Below are 27,282 nucleotides of genomic sequence, written 5' to 3'. Positions count from 1 at the left end.
GCACAACTGCCTTCCCGTTCAGGTGCGATTCATCAGACTTCCTAGGTGCTTTAATCAAAACAAGGTTGATTCTAAGAATGTAGTTAACATATATATATATAAACACAGCAAGAATATTTGACCAATTACAAACATAAAGACAACACAACAGCTACAATAATCTATGTAAATAACACTTAATGAATTCCCCCTTAGCTGTTCCAATTCAATAACAAAATCCAATAGACCAAAACCTCTTTCAAGGGCGTGGCCCAGCACACTGTATTCTCACTTGAATAGGACTAGTCCTTTCTCTGAGTTTCTAATCCAGTTTCAACCAGCAGTTTCAAACTCCTTCCTGAAAACAACTCTATCTTTAAAGTTACCAAGGCAGTTTGCCACACCCAATGTGCTTTTTCACTGGAACAGCTTTTAAAATGCAAACAGAAGAAAACCGGGAAACACTTCTTTCTCCAAAGCAACAAAGCGAAAACTGAAACAAAATAAACCTCTCTCACCGAACAGCCACAGCAGAGCTCCACCCACAAATGACATCATTGAAGCCGTGCTACAAGTCACACGATAAGAAACCAAACCTTTCTTAAAGGGACACTCACATGTCACTACACAGCTCCTTGATGGCAGGACTGTCCATGAAGATTGTGCTGCCATTCACATTGGGCTGCCAGTGATGGGAGCCACCCATCAATTAATTGCCTGAGGATTTGAAAATCTCGGTGTGTGTCCCTAAACCATGCCATGCGGGATCTGGGCCGGGAACTAGTCCACTTCCAGTTCCTGATCCCCTGATTCAGCCTCTGGTGTCTCACTACATGCAGATCCTCTCTAGTCCATCCAAGTAAAAGTTAGGAGTATCCTACAGAAAGCTGATTATGTCTCCACATATATTCAAAATAATGTCCTCATGGTTTGTGATTATGGAACGGGTTCTGTCTAAAATCCAGGTAGGCAGCAGCAGTATTGCTAATAAATGAGAATGTGGTGATTTTCTAAAATTTGTGATGCAAAATATCTGATCATTCAAACATCCAAAAATACTGATTATGTACATTTTGGTTAATTATAATTTTTTGGAGTAGAGAAATTTCAGCACACAAATCAAGAATCTGATTTGTGAACTCTGCTGGATAAAAATCTCATTACAGGGAATTGAATTGAGAGCATGGTGTTATAAATTAACTTGGAATGGTGCACATGTTCAACCAGCCATTATGGATGCTAATATCCTGTTCTTCTGAAGGATGGAACAAATTTTCGTTCTGTACTATTGATATTTTTGTGGTTAGAGCATGCGATTGCTGAAGCTTATTTTTTGATTCATGGGATGTGGACGTCGCTGGCTGAGCTGCATTTATTGCCCATTTCTAATTGCCCCCCAGAGGACTTTTGCAAGTCAACAACATTGCTTTGGATCTGGAGTCACATGTAGGCCAGACCAGTTAGGGACAGCAGATTTCCTTCACGAAAGGACATTAGTGAACCGGATAGATTTTTACGACTATCAGCAATGGTTTCATAGGCCACAATAGCTTTTTTAATTCAAGATTTTTATTGAATTCAAATTTCTCAATCTGCCAGGGTGGGATTCAAACCCAGAGGCATAATTCTCCGGTATCGGTGCGATGTCCGCCGACCGGCGCCAAAAACGGCGCAAACCAGTCGGGCATCGCGCCGCCCCAAAGGTGCGGAATCCTCTGCATCTTGGGGGGCCGAGCCCTAACCTTGAGGGGCTAGACCCGCGCAGGACTGATTTCCGCCCCTCCAGCTGGCGGAAGTGCCCCGCCAGCTGGCGCGAAAATGACATTGCCGGGCGGCGCATGCGCGGGAGCGTTAGCGGCCGCTCATGGCATCCCCGCGCATGCGCTGTGGAGTGAGTCTCTTCCGCCTCCGCCATGGTGGAGACCGTGGCGAAGGCGGAAGGAAAAGAGTGCCCCCACGCATAGGCCCGCCCGCAGATCGGTGGGACCCAATCGCGGGCCAGGCCACCGTGGGGGCACCCCCCGGGGCCAGATCGCCCCCCGCCCGCCCCAGGATCCCGGAACCCACCCGCGCCGCCTTGTCCCACCGGTAAGGTAGGTGGTTTAATCCACGCCGGCAGGACAGGCATTCTAGCAGCGGGACTTCGGCCCATCCGGGCCAGAGAATCGCGGGGGGGGGGCCCGCCAACCAGCACGCCGCGATTCCCGCCCCCGCCGAATATCCAGTGCTGGAGAATTCGGCAACCGGCGGAGGGGGGGGATTCACGCCCGCCCCCGGCGATTCTCCGACCCGGTGGGGGGTCGGACAATCTCGCCCCAGATCTCCAGATCTTGTCATGGGTCTCTGGATTACTTGTCTAGTGACAATACCACTATACCACCGACTCAATACCACTACATAAACTGGTCAAAATTTGTGATGTGCCAGAGAGATTAGAGTATCATTGGCATTGCAGTGGTATAAATTACTAACCACCTCTTCCCTATACTGCACCACATTCCCATCCTCGCAAAATTCCCATTAGCATTCTGTTTAGCAAGCTAGTCCTTTCACCGGTGCTTAAAGCTCACATAGTTGTTCCTCATCATTCACATTCCTGCTGCCTCTGTCATGTTCCAATATATTATGAACTTTCAGTCAATACTTTAACGTTTTGAATACATTGAGATGATCACTGTAAATCATGTGACCTTTTGCATTTCGAGCTCCAGTCCCGAGTCTCAAGCAAATATCGAATTAAATAACCAAATTCACAGCCATCCAGGGAATTCACACATCCCATTGTTTAAGGATGGACTATCAATAAAAGAGCGATGGCATTCCAGCTGCCTCGTCTTTATGTTTCACCATGGACAAAGGAAACATTGACACAGAAAGTGTGATAGATTAAAGTAAATGAGCACCTCCCATTGTGTTATGATGGCCATTCATTAAATTTAGACTGGGTGAATTACAAGCTATCACATGACTATATAGAAGGTGTAATTAGCACACCTTTTTTCAGAAAAATGACTTTGAACTTGTACAATTCGCATGTTGCGGAAGCCATTTTGTTGTCTCTTTTTAAAATAGTAACACAAGGAACAAAGAACAAAGAACAATACAGCACAGGAACAGGCCCTTCGGCTCTCCAAGCCTGAGCAGACCATGGTATCTGCCTAAACTAAAACCGTAGGCACTTACGGAGTCCGTATCCTTCCATTCACATCCACAATGGTTAGCACCATTGCTTCACAGTGCCAGGAACCGGGTTTCAATTCCCAGCTTAGGTCATTGTCTGTGCAGAGTCTGCATGTTCTCTCTATGTCCACATGGGTTTTCTCCGGGTACTCTGGATTTCTCCCACAAATCCCACAAGTTTTAGCTATGATGAGAGGTTGCATAAACTCGGTTTGTTCTCACTGGTGTTATGGGCCAGGGTTTGGAGAACCCCAAAGTGTATCATGGAGTTCACCTGACTCAAAACCTTTAATAGATTGTGGTATGGGGAGCACACGGCCCACTCTATAGGTGTGGTGCAGCAGAAATGGAAAAGTATGTTTTTAAAGCCAAACAATGTTTATTCTATGAACTCAAGTTAACCTTTTTAAAACATACAGTGAATATCTTAGCAACCATTAATTCAAATACAACCCCTAAAGAATACAACACTAAGTAATCCTTAAGCTGTCCTTTTAACATCCATAAGACTTTTTAAAAAACCTTTAAACAGTAGCACATCGAGTTAAAGTCACGACTGAGAGCAGTTATTAGTTTTAAATCACCAAAAGATCGATTTACAGTGTTTAGATGACAGAGAGGGAGAGACTAATACACCTTCTGGCTGTGACTGCAGCTATCCAGCTCTGAAAACGAAACTAAAACACACCCTGCAGCAAACAGCCTAAAATGAAAATAAAAAGCTGACAGACAGCCCAGCTTAACCCACTCTCTGACATCACTGAAGTAATAAACACCCATTTCTTAAAGGTACACTCACTACAGATATTTATATATACACCCATTTGTAAATGCCCATTTCTTAAAGGTACTCTCACATGACACCACCCCCCAAGAAACAAAAATAAACCATCAACTTCAAGATGGTTTCATTTTTCACCCTTTCACTATCCTTTAAGAAATGCACACAGTAAATATACATTTTCGTTTCAAAAAACAACACACGCAAACAGATATAATATTATAGTCCTTTTTTTTTTTGTTCTTCTTCCTCCAACTGAAATCCTTCTCGATTGACAGCCTCTTTGAACAAGAATGACTCTGCACGATCCGTCCATTTCTCTACGCCTCAGCATTTCTCTTTAAAGTCAGATACTTTAGTTCAATCTGATCACAGAGTCCCTTGTAATTCTCCAACACATGAGCATTGGTTATCACAGTTTTCAAGCAGTCAAATGCCTGTTGAAACTCCGCTGTCCATTGAAATTTTGGACGTTTCTTCAGCAAGTCCATCAGTGGCGCAATCACGCCACAAAACGTTTGCACAAATGTTTAAACAAATCCACTCATGCCAAGAAATCACATTATTTCCCTTCGTCTTGAGGGTTTTGAAAACTTCTCAATAACTGTTGGTTTCACATCCCGTGTGACCATTCGACCCTGTCCGATTGTATGGCCAAGGAAAATAACTTGGGCTTTTCCAAATTCACTTTTGGCCAGGCTTATCACCAAACCCGCCTCCTGAAGTCGATCGAATAACTCCATCAGATGTTTGAAATGTTCTTTCCATGTCTGGCTGAAAATTATCAGATCGTCGATGTATACCGCACAATTGGATAATCCTGAAACAACTTTGTTAGTTAACCGTTGAAATGTGGCTGGGGCGTTTTTCTTGCCAAATGGCATAACTTTGAATTGGTATATACCATCTGGAGTCACAAAAGCTGAAATCTCCTTCGCCCTTTCGGATAAAGGTACCTGCCAGTAAACTTTAAGTAAAGCTGATTTTCCCATTTTCTCGAGTCCCTCCTTGTAACTGCATTAACCTTTCTATAGTCCACACACAACCATTGGGTACCGTCTGGCTTTGGTACCATCACTATTATGTCATTTTTAAGCATGCTCTCAAACTCTTTGTTAACCTGTGTCAATTTTAAAGGGTTAAGTCTATATTGATGTTGTTTGATTGGAACAGCATTTCCCACATCGACATCATGAATAGCCATTTTAGTACGTCCCAATTTATCTCTAAAAACTTGCCCACATGATATCAATAACTCTTTCAGGTCAGTCCGTTTTTCCTCTGGAAGGTAATTAAACAATTTATCCCAATTTTTAAGAACATTCTCGTTTTCCAATTTAATTTGAGTTATGCCAACTTCACAGTCATCTGGATTTTGTTCATCACTTTGAGTTAGCATCATTAAAACCTCCTCCTTTTTCACTGCTTCCCTTTCAAAGCACCTTTTAAGCATATTCACATTACACACTCGGTGAGTCTTCCTTCTGTCTGGTGTTTTTACCTCATAATTCACCTCACTTAATTTCCTTTCAATCTGATAAGGTCCACAAACCTTGCTTTTAAAGGTTCGCCTACCACTGATAACAATACTAAAACTTTATCTCCACAGGCAAAACTACGAACTTTGGATTTCTTGTCTGCTACCCGTTTCATCACATGTTGTGCATCTTTTAAATGCTGTCTAGCCAATTCAACTGCTCTATTTAATCGTTCCCTAAAATTTGACACGTAATCCAATAATGTAAGTTCCGATTTCTCAATCACCAATTTTTCCTTAATCAATTTAAGTGGTCCTCTTACCTCATGACCAAAAGTTAGTTCAAAAGGACTAAATTTGGTTGGCTCATTAGGTGCATCCCTAATTGCAAACAGTACGAATGGAATTTCTTTATCCCAATCCTCTGGAGAATCTTGACTATAAGCCCTCAACATTGTCTTTAATGTCTGATGCCACCTTTATTTCCTCCCTGCGATTCAGGATGGTACGCAGTTGATTTAAATTGTTTTGGTCCTAAGCTATCCATAACTTCTTTGAATAACTTTGAGGTAAAATTTGATCCTTGATCCAATTGTATTTCTGTGGGTAGTCCATATCTAGTAAAGAATTTAAGTAACTCCTCCACAATCTTTTTAGCTGTAATATTGCGTACTGGAATGGCCTCTGGAAACCTAGTAGACACAACAATTATAGTCAAAAGATATTGATTCCCACTTTTGGCTTAGGAAGCGGTCCTACACAATCAATTAGGACCCTTGTAAAAGGTTCCTCAAATGCTGGAATGGGTATTAAGGGCGCTGGTTTTATCACTGCTTGAGGTTTCCCTGTCACTTGACATGTGTGAAATGATTGACAAAATTTAACTACATCTTTGTGTAGTCCAGGCCAATAAAAATGTTTTTGTATTTTAGCTTGAGTTTTGCTTATTCCCAAATGACTTCCCACTGGTACCTCATGTGCAACTCGCAACACCTCTTTTCTATACCCTACCGGCAATACTACTTGATGATCTTCTGCCCACTTTTCATCCGCCTGCATATGTAAAGGTCTCCATTTTCTCATCAAGACATAATTTTTACGGTAATAACACTCTGGTATACTCTCAGATTCCTCTTCTGTGTATGCTTTCTGATACATCCGGTTTATTTCTACATTTTTCTGTTGTAACTCTGCCAATTTTCCTGAACTAAAAACATCCGCCTCATTCGCCACCTGTTCTTGTTCTTTTTCAACCACCTGATCAAAAATCATTTCTGATAATTGCACTTCAACATCATCTTCACTCTTTGATTTCTCCCCTTGTCTTAATCTGTGATTTTGCAGCCTTGTTACGACACAATCCGGAGAAATCCCAGGATATTTGTCCTTCAACACTTCAGTTGTCTGATTTTCCACTGGCCTATCAACCACAGTAGACATCACTCCCACCTGCGATCCAGCTATATCATTACACAAGATAAACTGTATTCCTGGACAAGATAGTTTCTCTATTACTCCTGCTACCACTTCACCACTCTTCACTGGACTTTCCAACCTTACCGTATATAATGGAACGCTACTCCTCTCACCCTGAATTCCACATATCACCACCTTTTCTGGCAACATTCTTCCCAAACTACATAACTCCTCATCTCTTCCCATTAAAGATTGATTAGCCCCCGTATCTCTTAAAATTGTGACTTCTTTACCTGCTCCTCCTGATACACATGAGTAAACTTTACCCACACAAGTAAATTATTTAAAGAGATCTGGCACCTTCTTATCAATCACCTCTTGATCAGGTTGTACAATCTTTTGCCCCTCCTTCACTTCGCTTGGGCTTTTCTTTACCACTTTAACAAACCCCAATGTCTTATCCTGTTTTACATATGTATAAATGATTTGGAGGAAAATGTAACTGGTCTGATTAGTAAGTTTGCAGGCGACACAAAGGTTGGTGGAATTGTGGATAGTGATGAGGACTGTCAGAGGATACAGCAGGATTTAGATTGTTTGGAGACTTGGGCAGAGAGATGGCAGATGGAGTTTAATCCGGACAAATGTGAGGTAATGCATTTTGGAACGTCTAATGCAGGTAGGGAATATACAGTGAATGGTAGAACCCTCAAGGGTATTGAATGTCAAAGAGGTCTAGGAGTACAGGTCCACAGGTCATTGAAAGGGGCAACACAGGTGGAGAAGGTAGTCAAGAAGGCATACGGCATGCTTGCCTTCATTGGCCGGGGCATTGAGTATAAGAATTGGCAAGTCATGTTGCAGCTGTATAGAACCTTAGTTAGGCCACACTTGGAGAATAGTGTTCAATTCTGGTCGCCACACTACCAGAAGGATGTGGAGGCTTTACAAAGGGTGCAGAAGAGATTTACCAGAATGTTGCCTGGTATGGAGGGCATTAGCTATGAGGAGCGGTTGAATAAACTCGGTTTGTTCTCACTGGAACGAAGGAGACCTGATGGAGGTCTACAAAATTATGAGGGGTATAGACAGAGTGGATTGTCAGAGGCTTTTCCCCAGGGTAGAGGGATCAATTACTAGGGGGCATAGGTTTAAGGTGAGAGGGGCAAGGTTTAGAGTAGATGTACGAGGCAAGATTTTTACGCAGAGGGTAGTGGGTGCCTGGAACTCGCTATCGGAGGAGGTGGTGGAAGCAGGGACGAAAATGACATTTAAGGGGCATCTTGACAAATACATGAATAGGATGGGAATAGAGAGATATGGACCCAGGAAGTGTAGAAGATTGTAGTTTAGTCGGGCAGCATGGTCGGCACGAGCTTGGAGGGCCGAAGGGCCTGTTCCTGTGCTGTACATTTCTTTGTTCTTTGTTGTTCTTACCACACCAGCCTTCCCAGTGCTTTTCTTCAACCACCAACACTGTGACTTTACATGGCCTAGTTTATTACAGTGAAAATATTTGAAACTTTTCATTTCTTTTCCACCCTCCTGGATTTCTTTTTTAATTTGAGGTACACTCTCCTTATTATCTCCCATCAGATCACCTTTACCTTTACCACTTGAGTATTTCTCATGTCCCAGTTTCTATCCCTCACAGGCTGAAACTGATGTCGGAAACCAAGCTTTGATTTATGAACTAATTCATAATCATCTGCCATTTCTGCTGATAATCTCACAGTTTTAACCCTCTGCCCTTCCACATGAGTTGTCACTAAATCAGGAATTGAATTTTTAAACTCCTCCAAAAGTATAATTTCTCTGAGAGCTTCATCTGTTTGGTCTATTTTCAAAGCCCTTATCCACCTATCAAAATTACTCTGTTTGAGCCTTTCAAACTCCATGTATGTTTGACCAAATGCCTTCCTTACATTTCTAAACCTTTGTCGATAAGCTTCAGGCACTAGCTCATACGCACTTAAGATGGATTTCTTCACCTCCTCATATGTTCCAGATACCTCCTCCGGTAGTGATGCAAACACTTCACTAGCTCGACCTACCAGCTTTGTTTGAATTAGTAATACCCACATGTCCTGTGGCCATTTCATTTGTTCAGCTACCTTCTCAAATGAAATGAAAAAGGCTTCCACCTCCTTCTCATCAAAACTTGGCAATGCTTGGACATATTTAAAGAGATCCCCACCAAGCCTTCGACTTTGACACTCTTTCTCACTATCCGCATCACTATCATCCAACCGTACGTTTCCTTTACGTCTGCAAATTTTAACTGACTGTCATGTTTCATGGCCATTTTCTGAAGTTCAAACTCTCTCTCTTTTTCTTTTTCCCTGATCTGTATCTCCCTTTCTCTTTCTTTTTGTTCTGCTAGTGCTATTCTTTCTTTTCTCCTTTCTTCTCTCTCCTTTTCTTTTTCTTCTCTATCTCTTTCTCTTTCTTTTTCCTCTCTTTCATATTCAAGCTGCTTTAATTCTTTCTCATGTTCCATTTGTTTAATTTGTATCTGAATTTTTGCCATTTCCAATGAGTCAAACTGTATGTCAGGCAACTTTAAATGCTTAACCACCGCCATAATTACTTCATCATTTCGCATTTTGTCAGGTAATGTTAACTGCAATGTTTTTGCCAAATCTAACAGTCTGCTTTTAGTCTCTGTCCGTAAGGTACTGCGTGTGACCGTCTCCACCCCGAAAAACCTCAGAGCCTCTGAAGAGCCATTGTCCATAACACACTCCCTACTTGAACTAGAATACTACACCTGAAAAGCAACCACAATATGCTCACCCCTCACCATCTTTAAGTTAACTAAGCCAATCCAATAGATAGACCTTTATCCTCCTTGAGCCCCCAATTTGTTATGGGTCAGTGATTAGAGAACCCTAAAGTGTATCATGGAGTTCACCTGACCCACAACCTTTAATAGATTGTGGTATGGGGAGAACACGGCCCACTCTACAGGTGTGGCACAGCAGAAATGGAGATTTTTATTTTTAAGCAAAACAATGTTTAGTCTATGAACTCAAGTTAACCTTTTTGAAATACACAGTGAATATCTTAGCAACCATTAATTCAAATACAACCCCCAAAGAATACAACACTAAGTAATCCTTAAGCTGTCCTTTTAACATCCGTAAACCTTTAAAAAAAACACATTTAAACAGAAGCACATCAGGTGAAAGTCACTACTGAGAGCAGTTATTAGTTTTAAATCACCAAAGGATTGATTTACAATTTATGGATTACAGAGAGAGAGACTTATACCCCTTCTGGCTGTGACTGCAGCTATCCAACTCTGAAAACGAAACTAAAACACACCCTGCAGCAAACAGCCTAAAACAAAAGTAAAAAGCTGACAGGCAGCCCAGCTCCACCCACTCTCTGACATCACTGCAGTAATAAACACCCATTTCTTAAAGGTACACTCGCCACAAATATTTATCCACACCCATTTATAAACATCCATTTCTCTCACATGACACTGGAACGACAAAGGTTGAGGGGTGACCTGATACAGGTCTATAAAATTATGAGTGGCATAGGCAGAGTGGGCAGTCAGAGACGTTTTCCCAGGGTAGAGGGGTCAATTACTAGGGGGCATAGGTTTAAGGTGCGAGCGGCAAGCTTTAGAGGAGATGTACGAGGCAAGTTTTTTACACAGAGGGTAGTGTGTGCCTGGAACCCGCTGCCGGAGGAGGTGGTGGAAGCAGGGACGATAATGACGTTTAAGGGACATCTTGACAAATACATGAATAGGATGGGAATAGTGGGATACGGATCTCGGAAGTGTCGAAGATTTTAGTTTAGATGGGCAGCATGGTCGGTGCAGGCTTGGAGGGCTGAAGGGCCTGTTCCTGTGCTATACTTTTCTTTGTTCTTGTTCTTTGTTCTTTGTCCCGAAAGATGTAGGGTGGGATTCTCCGACCCCCGCCGGGTCAGAGAATCGCCGGGGGCTGGCATGAATCCCGCTCCCACCGGCTTCGAATTCTCCGGCGCCGGGGTTTTGGCGGGGGCGCGAATCGCGGCGCGTCGGTCGGCGGCTGCTGGCAGTGGCCCCCCTGGCGATTCTCCGGCCTGCGATGGGCCAAGTGGCCGCCCGTTTTCGGTGGGTCCCGCCGGCGTAAATCACTACAGGTCCTGACCGGTGAGACCTGGCTCCACGGGCGGCCTGCAGAGTCCTCGGGGGGGGGGGCATGGGGGGATCTGGCCCCGGGGGTTGTCCCCACGGTGGCCTGACCCGCGATCAGGGCCCACCGATCCGCGGGCGGGCCTGTGCAGTGGGGGAACTCTTTCCCTCCGCACCGGCTGCTGTCACTCTCCGCCATGGCCGGTGCAGAGAAGAACCCCCTGCGTATGCGCTGGGATGACGCCAGCACATTCTGCCACTCCCGCGCATGCACCAACTCGCGCCGGCCGGCGGAGGCCCTTCTGCGCTGGTTGGCGTGGTGCCAAGCCCCTTCTCCGCCAGCTGGCGCGGTGCCAAGCACTCCTGCGCCAGCCTAGCCCCTGAAGGTGTGGAGGATTCCGCACCTTCGTGGCGGCCTGACGCCGGAGTGGTTCCCGCCACTCCTCGGCGCCGGAATGGCCCGCCTCGCCGGTTCGCGGAAAATCCCGCCCGTGCTGTTTGGTGATTTGGACATTCTGAATTCTCCCTCTGTGTACCCGTACAGGCACCTTTGTGTGGCGACTTGGGGATTTTCACAGTAACTTCATCTCAGTGTTAGTGTCAGCCTACTTGTGACACTAACAAAGATTATTATTATTAAATGTAAAATTTGTTCTGGCAACTGAGGTCCATCAGAAGGCATTGAAACATCTGCAAGTCATCTATGAAGCCAAGATAACAACACTACCTTGAAAGTTGGAGAAGGCATCCCCCTACAACCTGTCCCAACTTTGAGTTCGCCTGAGAATCAACCTGCTGGAAGTTTGACTATAAGAGCTTACTGAGAATTGTCTGCTTTACAAGTGTTTCGAATCAACTGAAGCATCAAATTCATCTAAAGAACTACAGGCCTGCACAAAAGCGGGAGTGAGACAATCATAAATTGGAATGGTATTGATTGACGTTCATCTGTGTCTAATCTTTGCATTTGTGATAGTGTGTGGGAGTCGAATGAGTGAGATATCGCATATAAACATCTGGGGCAATTGTATAATGATAAACCATTTTTAAAAAAAGTACTCACATAAAGTTTGCTACTGGAATTATTTAAATTGGGACAATCATTCTGAGGATAAAGGAAGCACACAGTTTGCATGCAAACATATTGATCACGGGCAAAGAAGGAACACCTGGACCAATCTGCATTGATGGGCGAAATTCTCCCCCAACGGCGGGATGTCCGCCGACTGGCGCCAAAGCCGGCGCCAATCAGATGGGCATCGCGCCGGCCCAAAGGTGCGGAATGCTCCGCATCTTTGGCGGCCTAGCCCCAACATTGAGGGGCTAGGCCGACGCCGGAGGGATTTCCGCCCCGTCAGCTGGCGGAAATGGCGTTTGTTTCCCCGCCAGCTGGCGCGTATTTCCATGGTGGAGGCCGTAGTGGAGGTGGAAGGGAAAGAGTGCCCCCACGGCACAGGCCCGCCCGCGGATCGGTGGGCCCCGATCGCAGGCCAGGCCACCGTGGGGGCACCCCCCCGGGGTCAGATCGCCCCGCGCCCCCACCCCCCCAGGACCCCGGAGCTCGCCCACGCTGCCTGGTACTGCCGGTAAATACCAGGTTTGATTTACGTCGGCGGGACAGGCAATTCCTGGGCGGGACTTCGGCCCATCCGGGCCGGAGAATCCAGCGGGGGGTCCCGCCAACCGGCGCGGCCGGATTCCCGCCCCCGCCCAATCTCCGGGAGCGGAGACTTCGGCGGGGGCGGGGGCGGGATTCACGGCGGGGGGTCGGAGAATGACGCCCGATAGCTCTCGTTCCCTGTTGCAATCAGCAACCTTCGTCCAATGACTTGATGCTAAGAGCTGCCAATTTTATACACATTGGAGGATCAGGTAATAATTTTATTTTCTATGACTGATAAATATTTAGCCAGACCAATGCAGTAATCAACAAAACAAAAAGAGACGCTGATTAGTGCCTGCAAATGGAACATTATCTGGGTGAAGAACAGAAAGGACTATTTATTATTTCTACAGATTTGCCGTTTACCCGAAAGCAACAATCTTTAATACACTGATTCCTTCCTTTTAATATACAAATGTCAACAAGCTGTTTGTGCTGTTCATTCTCTATGTTATTGAATCACTGTGTGGTCAAAAAAACAGAACATAGCTTAATGCTATCCCGAAATCTCTACTTGAGTGAGTCAGGCACTGAGGGAATAAGAACACTGGTTGCCTTCAGCTGCTAGATAATTAGCGACTGCTGCCTACCAGGCACTGGAAGAAAAAACAATCCTTCCCCATGAGACTCAGTCACTTATGATTTGAAAGAATCAGAAATGCCAAACTTATATTTTTTCTTCTAAGTCCCTCATGACCACATTGCTCACATAGAACTTTCTGATTGTCCCACACAATCAATCAGTGTCAGTCTTCAATAATATGAAGACACCCTTACCCAACCTTACCCCCTATGCTTAAAGCAAAAGGGTAGATTCTGGACGACAAATGATAGTTTTGTTCTGTGCTGTCATCTTAGGACGGCATAGTGGCTCAGTGGGTAGCGCTGTTGTCTCACAGCCCCAGGGACCCGTGTTCGATTCCGGCCTTGGGTGACTGTGTGTTGCACAGTCTCCCCGCGTCTGCGTGGGTTTCCTGTGGTGGCTCCGGTTTCCTCCCATAGTCCAAAGATGTACAGTTTATGTGCGCTGGCCACGCTAAACTGCCCCCTTAGTGTCCAAAGATGTTTTGGTTAGATGTAGTTGTGAGGATAGGGTAAGGGAGTGGGCCTGGGTGAAGTGCTCTTTCAGGGGTTGGTGTAGATTTGACGGGATGAATGGCCTCTTTCTACACTTTCGGGTTTCTATGAAACCTTCTATGAAATCTTTCTCTTGCTTAACAAAGAATACAAAGACTCAGATGAACTACGACAGATTAACTTCCGAAAATGGAAGATGGAGAAAAAAATATTGTGCATGCCAAGAATCAATACGTAATGTTTAATTAAAAATAAAGACAATAACGGGGCAAGCAGTATTTTTACATGTTCACATGTATGTACATATTTATATATGGCTTCTTAACTTTTTGATTATGCATTTAGCATCTTGATGAATGTAACTTTGGTAAACATTATTCCGAGATGTCCCCCTTGTTAGTTCTGAATGATTTCAATCATAGTTAGTCGCAAACAACAAAAACCTAAATTGTCAGTGAATTCCTGATCTCCCCAATAATTCTGAATGTTTACTTAAAAACTGAGAATTGTGAGTCTTTCTGTACCTTTTAGCATTTCTGGTGAAAATCATGTAGCCTTTGTTTCCAAGTGAGTCCTTGCGATTGAAAGTTGTCTTTTCACATCTCTGTCATTCAGCCAAAATTTCAATTAGAAAAGTTTAAACAGTACATGATGAGCTTTTGTGAAAATAAAATGAAATATTTTGACTGTTAATGAAAACCTTTACACATACAGATTGCAACCTACTTTGTATTTGTGGAAAAATTGAGGAATACAATGCACTCCAGGGGAAAGGCACATGCTAAAATTCCAGTCGTTCTTGCTCCCATACATTTCTATGTAGCTACACACTGTATTTTGTTATTCCAAACTGTTGCAAAACCCTGAGCAGGTGAACAGTCAATTCCAGCCCCACATGCCCCAGAGTCACAATACAAGTGAGTTTACCAATAATTCTTATAAGAATTCCCGAATCCTCTGGCTCTTGGTTGCCCAATAATTACAGTTCTTGAAACCAATCACACCCATACTCACACGCACAAGCCTGTTTCGCAGTATATGGCAATGATCCTGCAAAAATATAGAGAAATCTAATTTTTCTCCCATCAGCTGGGGTAAAGAACAAACTTTATCCCCATGTTATACCCTGAAGGAAAATGGTCCATTTATGTTGTTGTTCAGCTTGAATTGCTGTTAACAATAATAACTCTCATTTGCATCATAACTTTAAAACAGCAAAACCTCCCAAGGCAAGAGCACAATCAGACAAAAAAGTTAACATTGAGAAGACCAAAAGAGATACGGTTCAAGCAGCATCTTAAACCAGGACAGAGGAGGAGAGAGGCGATGAGGGTCAGGGGAGGAATTCCGAAGGTCAGGCCTATGCGGCTGAAGGAATGATCCCTCATGGTGGAACGATTGAAAGAGAGAGGAGATGGTGGCATAGTGGTAATTTCACTGGCCTAATAATCCAGAGTCCCAAATTAATGCTCTGGAGATGTGGGTTCAAATCTCATCATGGCAGCCGGTGGTATTTAAATTCAATCAATAAGTTTGGGATATAAAGCTAGCCTCAGAATGGTGATCATGAAACTATCATCGATTGTTGCAAAAGTCCACCTGGATCCACTGTTTTAGGGGAGGAAATCTGTGAACCTCATCAGCATGTGCCTCCAGGCCCACACAAATATGGTCATAGAGTCACAGATGTTTACAGCATGGAAACAGGCCAATCATCCCAGCTTGTCCATGCCGTCTAGTTTCCATCACTAAGCTAGTCCCACTTGCTCGCATTTGGCCCATAAACCCTCTATGCCCACCCTGCCCATGTAACTATCTAACTGTTTTTTAAAGGACAAAATTGTACCCGCCTCTACCACTGCCTCGGGCAGCTCATTCCAGATGCTCACCACCCTCTGTGTGAAGAAATTGCCCCTCTGGTCTCTTTTGTATCTCTCCCTCTCACCTTAAACCTATGCCTTCTAGTTCTAGATTCCTCTACCTTTGGGAAAATATATCTACCTCATTAATGCTCCTCATTATTTTTAGACCTCTATAAGATCATCCCTAAGTCTCCTACGCTCCAGGGAAAAAAGTCCCAGTCTATCCAGCCTCTCTTTATAACTCAGACCATCAAGTCCTGGTAGCATCTTCGTAAATCTCTTCTGCATTCTTTCTAGTTTAACAATATCCTTCCTATAATAGGGTGACCAGAACTGACACAGTATTCCATGTGTGGTCTTACCAATGTCTTGTACAACTTCAACAAGACGTCCCAATTCCTGTATTCAATATTCTGACCAATAAAACCTAGCATGCTGAATGCCTTCTTCACCACCCTGTCCACCTGTGACTCCACCTTCAAGGAGCTACGAACCTGTACCCCATGATCTCTTTGTTCTGTAACTCTCCCCAACTCCCCACCATTAACCTGCCCTGATTTGATGTACCAAAATGGATCACCTCACATTTATCCAAATTAAACTCCAGTTAAGATCAATCCTTAACCGTCCTATGAAATGGCCGAGCAACTCATTCAATTCAAGAGCAATTGGGGATGGGCAGCACATGCTGGGGCAAAACCCAAATCCTGTGTAAGCAGAGATATATAAGGGTCTGAATTCTGCATTCGGGAAAGTGTTGACGCTGTTGTGAAAATGGCAGAGTTTCACGACGGCGTGACCAGGTCCACAGCTGCAGCGATTCAGCCGCTCCCAAGGGGCTAGCACGGGCATGTCGGGAAACTCAACACTCTGTTAAGGGAACGGCCGCCGATTCGCCGGTTCCATGATTGACGCCCCGCCGCGACTGCACATAATGCATTTCCCCCCCCCACACACAAGCGTCGCAGCCGACATGGCCGCAAGGAGGGCAGAGGGGCGCTTCCGGGGTGCAGAACTCAAGACCCTTCTGGACTCCGTGGAGGAGCGGAGGCTGGTGCTGTACCCCGGGCCGGGACGGAGGTCAACAGGTGCCATCGTTTGCCGTGCCTGGGCGGAGGAGGGAGCCGCTGTTAGCGTTGTCAGGGTGGTGGCCCAGACTGGAGACCAGTGCAGGAAGAAACTGCACAACCTCCTCAGGGCGGCCAGGGTGAGTACCCAGCACTGAGCCCCTAGCACTAAACCCCCCCAACCCCCACATAAATGTGACCCGGAACCCCCACACTGACCCACATGGCTGCACCCATGCTAGCTGTAATGGCCGGGTGCTGGCCGTTGGTACCATCTAATACCCAACCCCTGGGCTGCATGTGTCGGGCTGTCTAACATTGTTGCTGTTTGTGGTTGCCACCCCCCATTACAAGGCTGCGCACAACCGCCGGGAGTGGGAGAAGACCGGAGGGGGACCACCAGACCTGTGCCCCCTCACTGTGCCGAGCTGAGGGCACTCGATATTGTCGGCGGGCCGGAGGGGAGGGAGGGGGCCGATGCGGAGGTCGGAGGCTCGCCACAAAATGAGACCCCCTGCCTGGTTGCGTTTCCCCACGACAAATGTGTGCCCACCACAACTCCCCACACCCCTCACCCTGCATCCCAACCCCCCACACTACAACCCCCCTCACCCCGCACCTCAACTCCCCTCACCCCAACCCCCCTCGCCTCAAACCCCAACCCCCCTCACCCCACGCCTCAACCCCCCTCACCCCAGCCCTCACCTCCTCACGCCTCAACCCCGTCCTGCTGTCTAACCATACATGCCGTTTTGTGTCTTACAGGACCAGCCGGGGATGGGCCCAGCCCAGCCTGGACAAAACCGCCTCCAGCTGGTGCCAGCGCCGGTGCCCCCAGACAGCCGAGCACCGACGGGCAGAGCAGCCGGAACACCAGCCCTCTGTCCGAGACGACCCAGAACACCACGGGGTTCGGGTCAGAGGAGGACACTGACTTTCCGTCACTGCTGTCTCCAACACTGTCCACCATCTCAGAGACTATCACCTCAGTTGAGCAAATTAGTGAAGAGGCTCCAGGGACACTCACTGGTGCGCGCTACACAGACGTTCCGGTACAGCAGGTGGAGGTAGGAGCGACATTGCCCAGGTGTTGGCCCAGTCACAGCAGGCCATCGCTGACAGCATCGGCGACATTGCCCTGGTGTTGGCCCAGTCACAGCAGGCCATCGCTGACAGCATCGGCGACATTGCCCTGGTGCTGGCCCAGTCACAGCAGGCCATCGCTGAGAGCATCCGTGCCATTGCCCAGGTGCTGGCCCAGTCACAGCAGGCCATCGCTGAGAGCATCGGCGACATTGCCCTGGTGCTGGCCCAGTCACAGCAGGCCATCGCTGAGAGCATCGGCGACATTGCCCAGGTGTTGGCCCAGTCACAGCAGGCCATCGCTGAGAGCATCGGCGACATTGCCCAGGTGATGGCCCAGTCACAGCAAGCCATCGCTGAGAGCATCGGCGACATTGCCCTGGTGCTGGCCCAGTCACAGCAGGCCACTGCTGAGAGCATCGGCGACATTGCCCAGGTGCTGGCCCAGTCACAGCAGGCCATCGCTGAGAGCATCGGCGACATTGCCCAGGTGATGGCCCAGTCACAGCAGGCCATCGCTGAGAGCATCGGCGACATTGCCCTGGTGCTGGCCCAGTCACAGCAGGCCATCGCTGAGAGCATCGGAGCCATTGCCCAGGTGCTGGCCCAGTCACAGCAGGCCATCGCTGACAGCATCGGTGCCATTGCCCTGGTGCTGGCCCAGTCACAGCAGGCCATCGCTGAGAGCATCGGTGCCATTGTCCAGGTGCTGGCCCAGTCTCAGCAGGCCATCGCTGAGAGCATCAGCGACATTGCCCAGGTGTTGGCCCAGTCACAGCAGGCCATCGCTGAGAGCATCGGCGACATTGCCCTGGTGTTGGCCCAGTCACAGCAGGCCATCGCTGAGAGCATCGGCGACATTGCCCTGGTGCTGGCCCAGTCACAGCAGGCCATCGCTGAGAGCATCAGCGACATTGCCCAGGTGTTGGCCCAGTCACAGCAGGCCATCGCTGAGAGCAATGGCGACATTGCCCTGGTGTTGGCCCAGTCACAGCAGGCCACTGCTGAGAGCATCGGCGACATTGCCCAGGTGTTGGCACAGTCACAGCAGGCCCTCGCTGAGAGCATCGGTGCCATTGCCCAGGTGATGGCCCAGTCACAGCAGGCCCTCGCTGAGAGCATCGGCGGCATTGTCCAGGTGTTTGCCCAGTCACAGCAGGCCACTGCTGAGAGCATCGGCGACATTGCCCTGGTGTTGGCCCAGTCACAGCAGGCCATCGCTGAGAGCATCGGCCGCATTGTCCAGGTGATGGCCCAGTCACAGCAGGCCATCGCTGAGAGCATCAGCGACATTGCCCAGGTGATGGCCCAGTCACAGCAGGCCATCGCTGAGAGCATCGGCGGCATTGTCCAGGTGATGGCCCAGTCACAGCAGGCCATCGCTGAGAGCATCGGTGCCATTGTCCAGGTGTTGGCCCAGTCACAGCAGGCCATCGCTGAGAGCATCGGCGGCATTGCCCTGGTGTTGGCCCAGTCACAGCAGGCCATCGCTGAGAGCATCGGCCGCATTGTCCAGGTGATGGCCCAGTCACAGCAGGCCATCGCTGAGAGCATCAGCGACATTGCCCAGGTGATGGCCCAGTCACAGCAGCCCATCGCTGAGAGCATCGGTGCCATTGTCCAGGTGTTGGCCCAGTCACAGCAGGCCATCGCTGAGAGCATCGGCGGCATTGTCCAGGTGTTGGCCCAGTCACAGCAGGCCATCGCTGAGAGCATCGGTGCCATTGTCCAGGTGTTGGCCCAGTCACAGCAGGCCATCGCTGAGAGCATCAGCGACATTGCCCAGGTGATGGCCCAGTCACAGCAGGCCATCGCTGAGAGCATCGGCGACATTGCCCAGGTGCTGGCACAGTCACAGCAGGCCATCGCTGCCATTGCCCAGGTGTTGGCCCAGTCACAGCAGGCCATCGCTGAGAGCACCGGCCGCATTGCCCAGGTGCTGGCCGAGACACAGCAGATCATCGCTGAGAGCATCGGTGCCATTGTCCAGGTGCTGGCCCAGTCACAGCAGGCCATCGCTGAGAGCATCGGTGCCATTGTCCAGGTGCTGGCCCAGTCACAGCAGGCCATCGCTGAGAGCATCGGTGCCATTGCCCAGGTGTTGGCACAGTCACAGCAGGCCATCGCTGAGAGCATCGGTGCCATTGCCCAGGTGTTGGCCCAGTCACAGCAGGCCATCGCTGAGAGCATCGGTCGCATTGTCCAGGTGCTGGCCGAGACACAGCAGATCATCGCTGAGAGCATCGGTGCCATTGCCCTGGTGTTGGCCCAGTCACAGCAGCCCATCGCTGAGAGCATCGGCGACATTGCCCTGGTGATGGCCCAGTCACAGCAGGCCATCGCTGAGAGCATTGGTGCCATTGCCCAGGTGTTGGCACAGTCACAGCAGGCCATCGCTGAGAGCATCGGCGGCATTGTCCAGGTGTTGGCCCAGTCACAGCAGGCCATCGCTGAGAGCATCGGCGGCATTGTCCAGGTGTTGGCCCAGTCACAGCAGGCCATCGCTGAGAGCATCGGCCGCATTGCCCAGGTGTTGGCACAGTCACAGCAGGCCATCGCTGAGAGCATCGGCCGCATTGTCCAGGTGCTGGCCCAGTCTCAGCAGGCCATCGCTGAGAGCATCGGTGCCATTGCCCAGGTGTTGGCCCAGTCTCAGCAGGCCATCGCTGAGAGCATCGGCGACATTGCCCAGGTGATGGCCCAGTCACAGCAGGCCATCGCTGAGAGCATCGGCGACATTGCCCTGGTGTTGGCCCAGTCACAGCAGGCCACTGCTGAGAGCATCGGCGACATTGCCCAGGTGTTGGCCCAGTCTCAGCAGGCCACTGCTGAGAGCATCGGCGACATTGCCCAGGTGATGGCCCAGTCACAGCAGGCCACTGCTGAGAGCATCGGTGCCATTGCCCAGGTGTTGGCACAGTCACAGCAGGCCATCGCTGAGAGCATCGGTGCCATTGCCCAGGTGATGGCCCAGTCACAGCAGGCCACTGCTGAGAGCATCGGTGCCATTGCCCAGGTGTTGGCACAGTCACAGCAGGCCACTGCTGAGAGCATCGGTGCCATTGCCCAGGTGTTGGCACAGTCACAGCAGGCCATCGCTGAGAGCATCGGTGCCATTGCCCAGGTGTTGGCACAGTCACAGCAGGCCACTGCTGAGAGCATCGGCGACATTGCCCAGGTGATGGCCCAGTCACAGCAGGCCACTGCTGAGAGCATCGGTGCCATTGCCCAGGTGTTGGCACAGTCACAGCAGGCCATCGCTGAGAGCATCGGTGCCATTGCCCAGGTGTTGGCCCAGTCACAGCAGGCCATCGCTGAGAGCATCGGCCGCTTTGTCAAGGTGCTGGCCCAGTCACAGCAGGCCATCGCTGAGAGCATCGGCCGCATTATCCAGGTGCTGGCCGGCATCGCACAGACACAGGGGGAGGTGGCCCACTCCCTGTGCTCCATGGCCGTTAATGTTCAGACCCAGGGAGGAGGAGGTGCAGCGGCCCATGCCGGTGACTCCTGCACGGTAGGTCCCGGAACACCACAGCACCTCGGACTGCCCCCCCCCCTTGCTCCTGGTGCATCTGGTGGGCAGTGGGCAGAACAGGGTGGCACCACGCCATCTGGGGCGTCAGAGGAGCAGCCGGGTCTGGAGTCATAGCAATCCGCCTCCACTCCTGCTGTACTGTCTGAGGAACTACAAAGGCATATTGGTAGGGCCCATAAGGCCAGAATGTTAGACACCAGTTATGTTGGCATGGGTGCAGGGCACAGTTGAGTTGTAGGGATAGCGCACAGACTGTATATAACAAATTGTTCAGAATAAACACATGTTCACACCATTAAAACCAGCCTTGGTGCTCTGTCTGATGGGTGTGGGAGCTGGTTTTTGATTTGATTTGATTTGATTTATTGTCACATGTACCGAAGTACAGTGAAAAGTATGTTTCTGCGGCCGAGGGAACGTACACAGTACGTACATAGTAGACACAAGAATAATCATGATGTGGAGATGCTGGCGTTGGACTGGGGTGAGCACAGTAAAAAGTCTTACAACACCAGGTTAAAGTCCAACAGGTTTGTTTCGATGTCACTAGCTTTCGGAACGCTGCTCCTTCCTCAGGTGAATAAAGAGGTCTGTTCCAGAAACATACGTCTTTTTTCCCCGGCCCTCCGTGATTCTCTGGTCCCCTGGGCCTGGTATCATGTGGTGGGGGGAATCAGAATAGATCTAGGGGGGAATCAGAATAGATCTCACCAAACATGAGCCTGACTTGGTGGTCCTTGCGGTGAGCCAAGGGGGTAACTCCTTAAGGGAATTGCCCCAAAGTCCATCCAAGGACTACTTTTCCCCCCACAACGCATGACCTGCCCACCCATCCTCTACGAGACATGCCCTGGCCCACCCCATGGTCCCCCTAAACTGGAAGACCCACCCAAGAGACTCCATTAATAGGGGATGTCCCCAGGGACCCCTTAATGTGGAGACCTTCCCAGGTCCCACTAACTAAAGGAATCCCCCACAGGGATGCCATAACGAAAGGGCCCTCAACAGACACCCCCCTAATTAAAGGGAACCACCATAGGGACACACTAAATAGAGGGACCCCAGAAAAATGATCCCCATCTGGAATTTAGTGAGCAGTCCAGACAGAACCAGTGAACAAAATTACAATTGTAACACATACCTGGAAGCACCATGGCCATTCCTGGAAGGAGAACAGCTGTGACCTGTGTTTAAAGCCCTCAAATCCATTTGCTGCAAGCCATTCATTCCTCTCTCGTAGTGGGCTGTCATTGACAGCTTCCACAAAACTGCCACAACATTGATTCATTCATCTCCCTTCGTGGGTCAGTGACTCTAAGTTCTTAAACTCCAATGTTTGCAAACAACAATCACAACATAGAGAGATAAGTGCATTTCAATCATTCAGTGCATTCCAATCACTCAGTGCATTCCAATCACTCAAAGGTGTGATTGGAATGCACTTATCTTTCTTAGTGAATTGCTTCCTGATTTGCGCTCCCAGGGGAACGTAAATCGGTAACTATTCTCCTCTGGCTGCAAAACTGTCTCTTTAGGGCTGGTTTAGCTTAGTGGGCTAGACAGCTGGTTTGTGATGCAGAACAAGGCCAGCAGCGTGGGTTCAATCCCCGTACCAGCTAAGAATTCTGAATTCTCCCTCTGTGTACCCGAACAGGCGCTGGAATGTGGCGACTAGGGGTTTTCACAGTAACTTCATTGCAACGGTAATGTAAGCCTACTTGTGACAATAAAGATTATTTTTGGGGCAGCACGGTAGCCTTGTGGATAGCACAATTGCTTCACAGCTCCAGGGTCCCAGGTTCGATTCCGGCTTGGGTCACTGTCTGTGCGGAGTCTGCACATCCTCCCCGTGTGTGCGTGGGTTTCCTCCGGGTGCCCCAGTTTCCTCCCACAGTCCAAAGATGTGCAGGTTAGGTGGATTGGCCATGATAAATTGCCCTTAGTTTCCAAAATTGCCCTTAGTGTTGGGTGGGGTTATGGGGATAGGGTGGCGGTGTTGACCGTGGGTAGGGTGCTCTTTCCAAGAGCCGGTGCAGACTCGATGGGCCGAATGGCCTCCTTCTGCACTGTAAATTCTATGATAATCTATGAAAAGGGGAATCTCGCCCTTGGAATTTCTTTTAGCAGTGGGGGACTAAACCTGCCGGTCAAACTGGCTGAGAGATCATAGAATTTACAGTGCAGAAGTAGGCCATTCGGCCCATCAAATCTACACCAGCCCATGGAACGATCACCCTCCTGAACGATCAGCCCACTCCTCCACCCTATCCCCATAACCCAGTAACTCCATCTAACCTTTTTTTGGGCACTAAGGGCAATTTGTCATGGCCAATCCACCTAACCTGCACATCTTTGGACTGTGGGAGGAAACTGGAGCACCCGGAGGAAACCCACGCAGACATGGGGAGAACATGCAGACTCCGCACAGACAGTGACCCAAGTCGGGAATCAAACCTGTGACCCTGACGCTGTGAAGCAACTGTGCTAACCACTGTGCTACTATACCGCCCTCAGAGATCGGGGTGCCGTTTTGAAAGGGTGCTCTCAGTGAGATTGAGAATTCCCTACATCCCCCACCCCCTGCAGGCATGGGAATTTCATTCCCCCAACCCCCCAAATCAGCACACCCTGCTATGAGAGAAACCTTTTCCAATGGTGGTGAATTCCAGGATAACGGGATATAATTTTAAAGCCAGAGTCAGGGCACAGTGGTTAGCACTGTTGCCTCACAACGCCAGGGACCAGGGTTCAATTACGGCCTTGGGTGACTGTACGTGTGGATTTTGCACGTTCTCCTTGTGTTGGAATTGGTTTCCTCCGGGTGCTCCGGTTTCCTCGCACTGTCCTAAGATGTGCACGTTAGGTGGATTGGCCATGCTAAATTGCCTCTCAGTGGCCAAGGACGTGTTAGTTAAGTCAGTTATTGGGATAGTGGGCCTAGATAGAGTGCTCTTTCAGTGGGCCGAATGGCCTCCTTCTGCACTGTAGGGATTCTATGATTCCAGGGTTCTTTGAGATTCGGCAAGCAGAATAAAGAAAGGCTTATTCTGAGAGATAGGTGGCTTTCAATTGGAGAACACTCCTTGTACGCACAGCAAATGTTGAATCACGGTTCTGAAATTTTCCCAAACATAAAAGATATAAAGAGCAAAGCTGGTGTTCTGGACCTTCATGTCTGTAAAACTTGAGCTCATGATCCCTAAGGCGGAGATGTCTGTCCCTCTCTGACATCTGCCAGGGTCCTCAGCGAAATGAAATTGGACAGACTCAACTGTTCAGTTCTCATAGGACACCAGTTCACAGAATATTTTCTATTTGTTCCTGCACAATATTTCACAGCAGCAAAAATAAGACTCCTGTTATCCAAGTGTAAATCAACTTAACCGTGAGCTGCTTTCCTCTACAAATATCAGAGAGGAGGGATTGTACTCATCTAACATCTTTCATGCCATCAGGAAATCCCAAAACACATCACAACCAATGAAGTTTCTTTGAGATGTAAGTTATTTTAAGTCGGTAAATGAGACTGACAATTTGCACACAACAATGTCCCACAACCTGCAAAGACTCACTGATGGAGGTGGTTAAGGGATAAATGTTGGCCAAGTAACCCAAGTCTGTCCCTGCTCTTTTTCCAATTGTGTCATGGGATCTACTAAACCCATCGCAAAGGGAAGATTGGTCATCTGAAAGTGCTGCATTGAGGTGTCAGCCTCGATTCAGTGCTCAAGTCTCTGGACTGGCGGCGCAGTGGTTAGCACTGCTGCCTTACGGCGCCGAGGTCCCAGGTTCGATCCCGGCTCTGGGTCACTGTCCGTGTGGAGTTTGCACATTCTCCCCGTGTGTGCGTGGGTTTCACCCCCACAGCCCAAAAGATGTGCAGGGTAGATGGATTGGCCCTTAAATTGCCCCTTAATTGGCAAAAATGAATTGGATGCTCTAAATTTTAAAAAAAGGTCTCTGGACTGGGACTTGAATTCACAACCTTCTCAATCCAGGGTGGGATTGCTAAGCAGGGAGGGAGAAAACGTGCTGCAAAAGCAAGCCTGCTGCTTGTTTGATCTGTAAAGAAAAGCTGAAAGAACTCACTGCGAGGGACACCGGTGGAAAAACCTGCTGGTTAGAATGAAAACTGATCAAATAATACACTGAACTGCAAACAATCTGCATCACATTAAGGGGCACTTCAAAAGCTGAGATGGCATTTAAATGCTGTCACTTCCCTCATTTAGTGAGCTTGTCCGCTGCAACCTCAGAGTGCCGGTTGCAAATGAAACATGGAATGATCATTAAATGAACTGACACACATTTTTCCTTTTTGTTTATTCGCACAGGAGAGCCTAAAACATGATTTTTTTTTCCCCTCAACCTCCTGGAGTGCTACAAATCACAGGGCTTAAAAGGGAGGCAGCAAATCACTGCGTGGAAGTGTATAGCATCACGTGGAGCTCTAATCATGGATGGCCAGAACCCGGGCCAAATATATGTCACTTTGTTGAAACTTCATTTAATTGCATCTCTGGATAAGCAAGCGTACCATTAACTGTGATTTAACCGTATAGCAATAGGAATACATAGCTGACAGCTCCTTTAATTACCCATTTTTGGCCCAAGCAAAGCAATCTCTTTGTTTAAAGTAGCCTTGTCTGCTGCTCTGTCTGTTTCTGTTTACACGTTCATGGCTCAAAACAAGCCGCACTTGCACAATTTATTGTCGTTTAATGCCATGCCACAGCAAGAAACATTTTTTAATTTGTAATTTGAGCATGTAGATGGAATGTACGCCAACAGCACATTAAAGGGGCAGGGCCGGCAAGACACAGTTTAGACAAGTTGTCATATTTACAAACAACTAACCGGCCTCCCTGTGGTGTTGCTCTTGGTGAGTCAAAGTAACTCGTTTAACAAAGGTAGGAGCAGTGCAACTGGAGCACAGGATCTATTCATATACATCAAAAGCAATTTGTATTTATACAGCACCTTTAAAGTAATAAAACGCCCCAGACTACTTCACAGGCGCATTCTAAAAGAAAATATGTCAACAAGTCACATCAGGCGATGACCAAAAAAAAGGTCTGTTCTGAGAAGTGTTTAAAAGGAAAAAAATGAGGTGGAGAGGCAGAAGGATGTATGGAGGGAACTCAAAGCTTGGGGCCTCAATAGCCGAAGATGCGACCAGCATTGGTGGAGAGATTCAAATCGGGGAAACTCAAGAGGCCAGAGATAGGGCAGCACGGATATCCTGGAGGACTGTAGGGCTGAAGGGGATTACAGCGTTTGAGGTCATTGAGGGATTTGAAAACAAGGATGTGAAGTTTAAATTCAAGGCATTGCTTGCCTGGGAGGCAATGTTAGTCAGTACTCACAGGGGTGATAGGGGAATGGAACTTGGTGTGAGTTCAGATGAGAGGAGAAGAGCGTTGGAACACCTCAAGTTTATGGAAGGAGGGTGGCCTGGATTGTGTTGGAATAGTCAAGTCTTGAGATCAAAAAAAGACAGGAGTGAGGATTTGAGATGCAGATGGGTTGAAATGAGGCAATGTCGAGCGGTATTATGGAGGTGAGAATAGGCAGTTTTACTGATGGCACAAATCTGCGGTCGGCAGCTCATCGCGGGACCAGGTATGGCAACAAGGTTGTTAACAGACTGATTCAGTCTCAGACCGTTGCCAGGAAGAGGGATGGAGTCGGCAGTTTGGGATCGTAGTTTGGAATGGCGACTGAAAACAATGACTTCTGTCTTCCCAACACCTGGGGCTGGTTTAGCACAGGGCTAAATTGCTGGCTTTGAAAGCAGACCAAGGAAGGCCAGCAGCACGGTTAATTCCCATACTAGCCTCCCCGAACAGGCGTCGGAATGTGGCGACGAGGGGCTTTTCACAGTAACTTCATTTGAAGCCTACTTGTGACAATAAGCGATTTTCATTTCATAATTGGGGGAAATTGTGGCACAAACCGTACTGGATGCCAAATAAACCGCCTGATCATTTCACAAGAATAAACAATTGTTTTTCCAGGCCACTGGAA

The sequence above is a fragment of the Scyliorhinus torazame genome, chromosome 3, assembly GCF_047496885.1.
Source record: "Scyliorhinus torazame isolate Kashiwa2021f chromosome 3, sScyTor2.1, whole genome shotgun sequence".
NCBI lineage: Eukaryota > Metazoa > Chordata > Chondrichthyes > Carcharhiniformes > Scyliorhinidae > Scyliorhinus > Scyliorhinus torazame.
The sequence above is the reverse complement of the archived record's forward strand: the minus strand, read 5'-3'. Positions refer to the sequence as shown.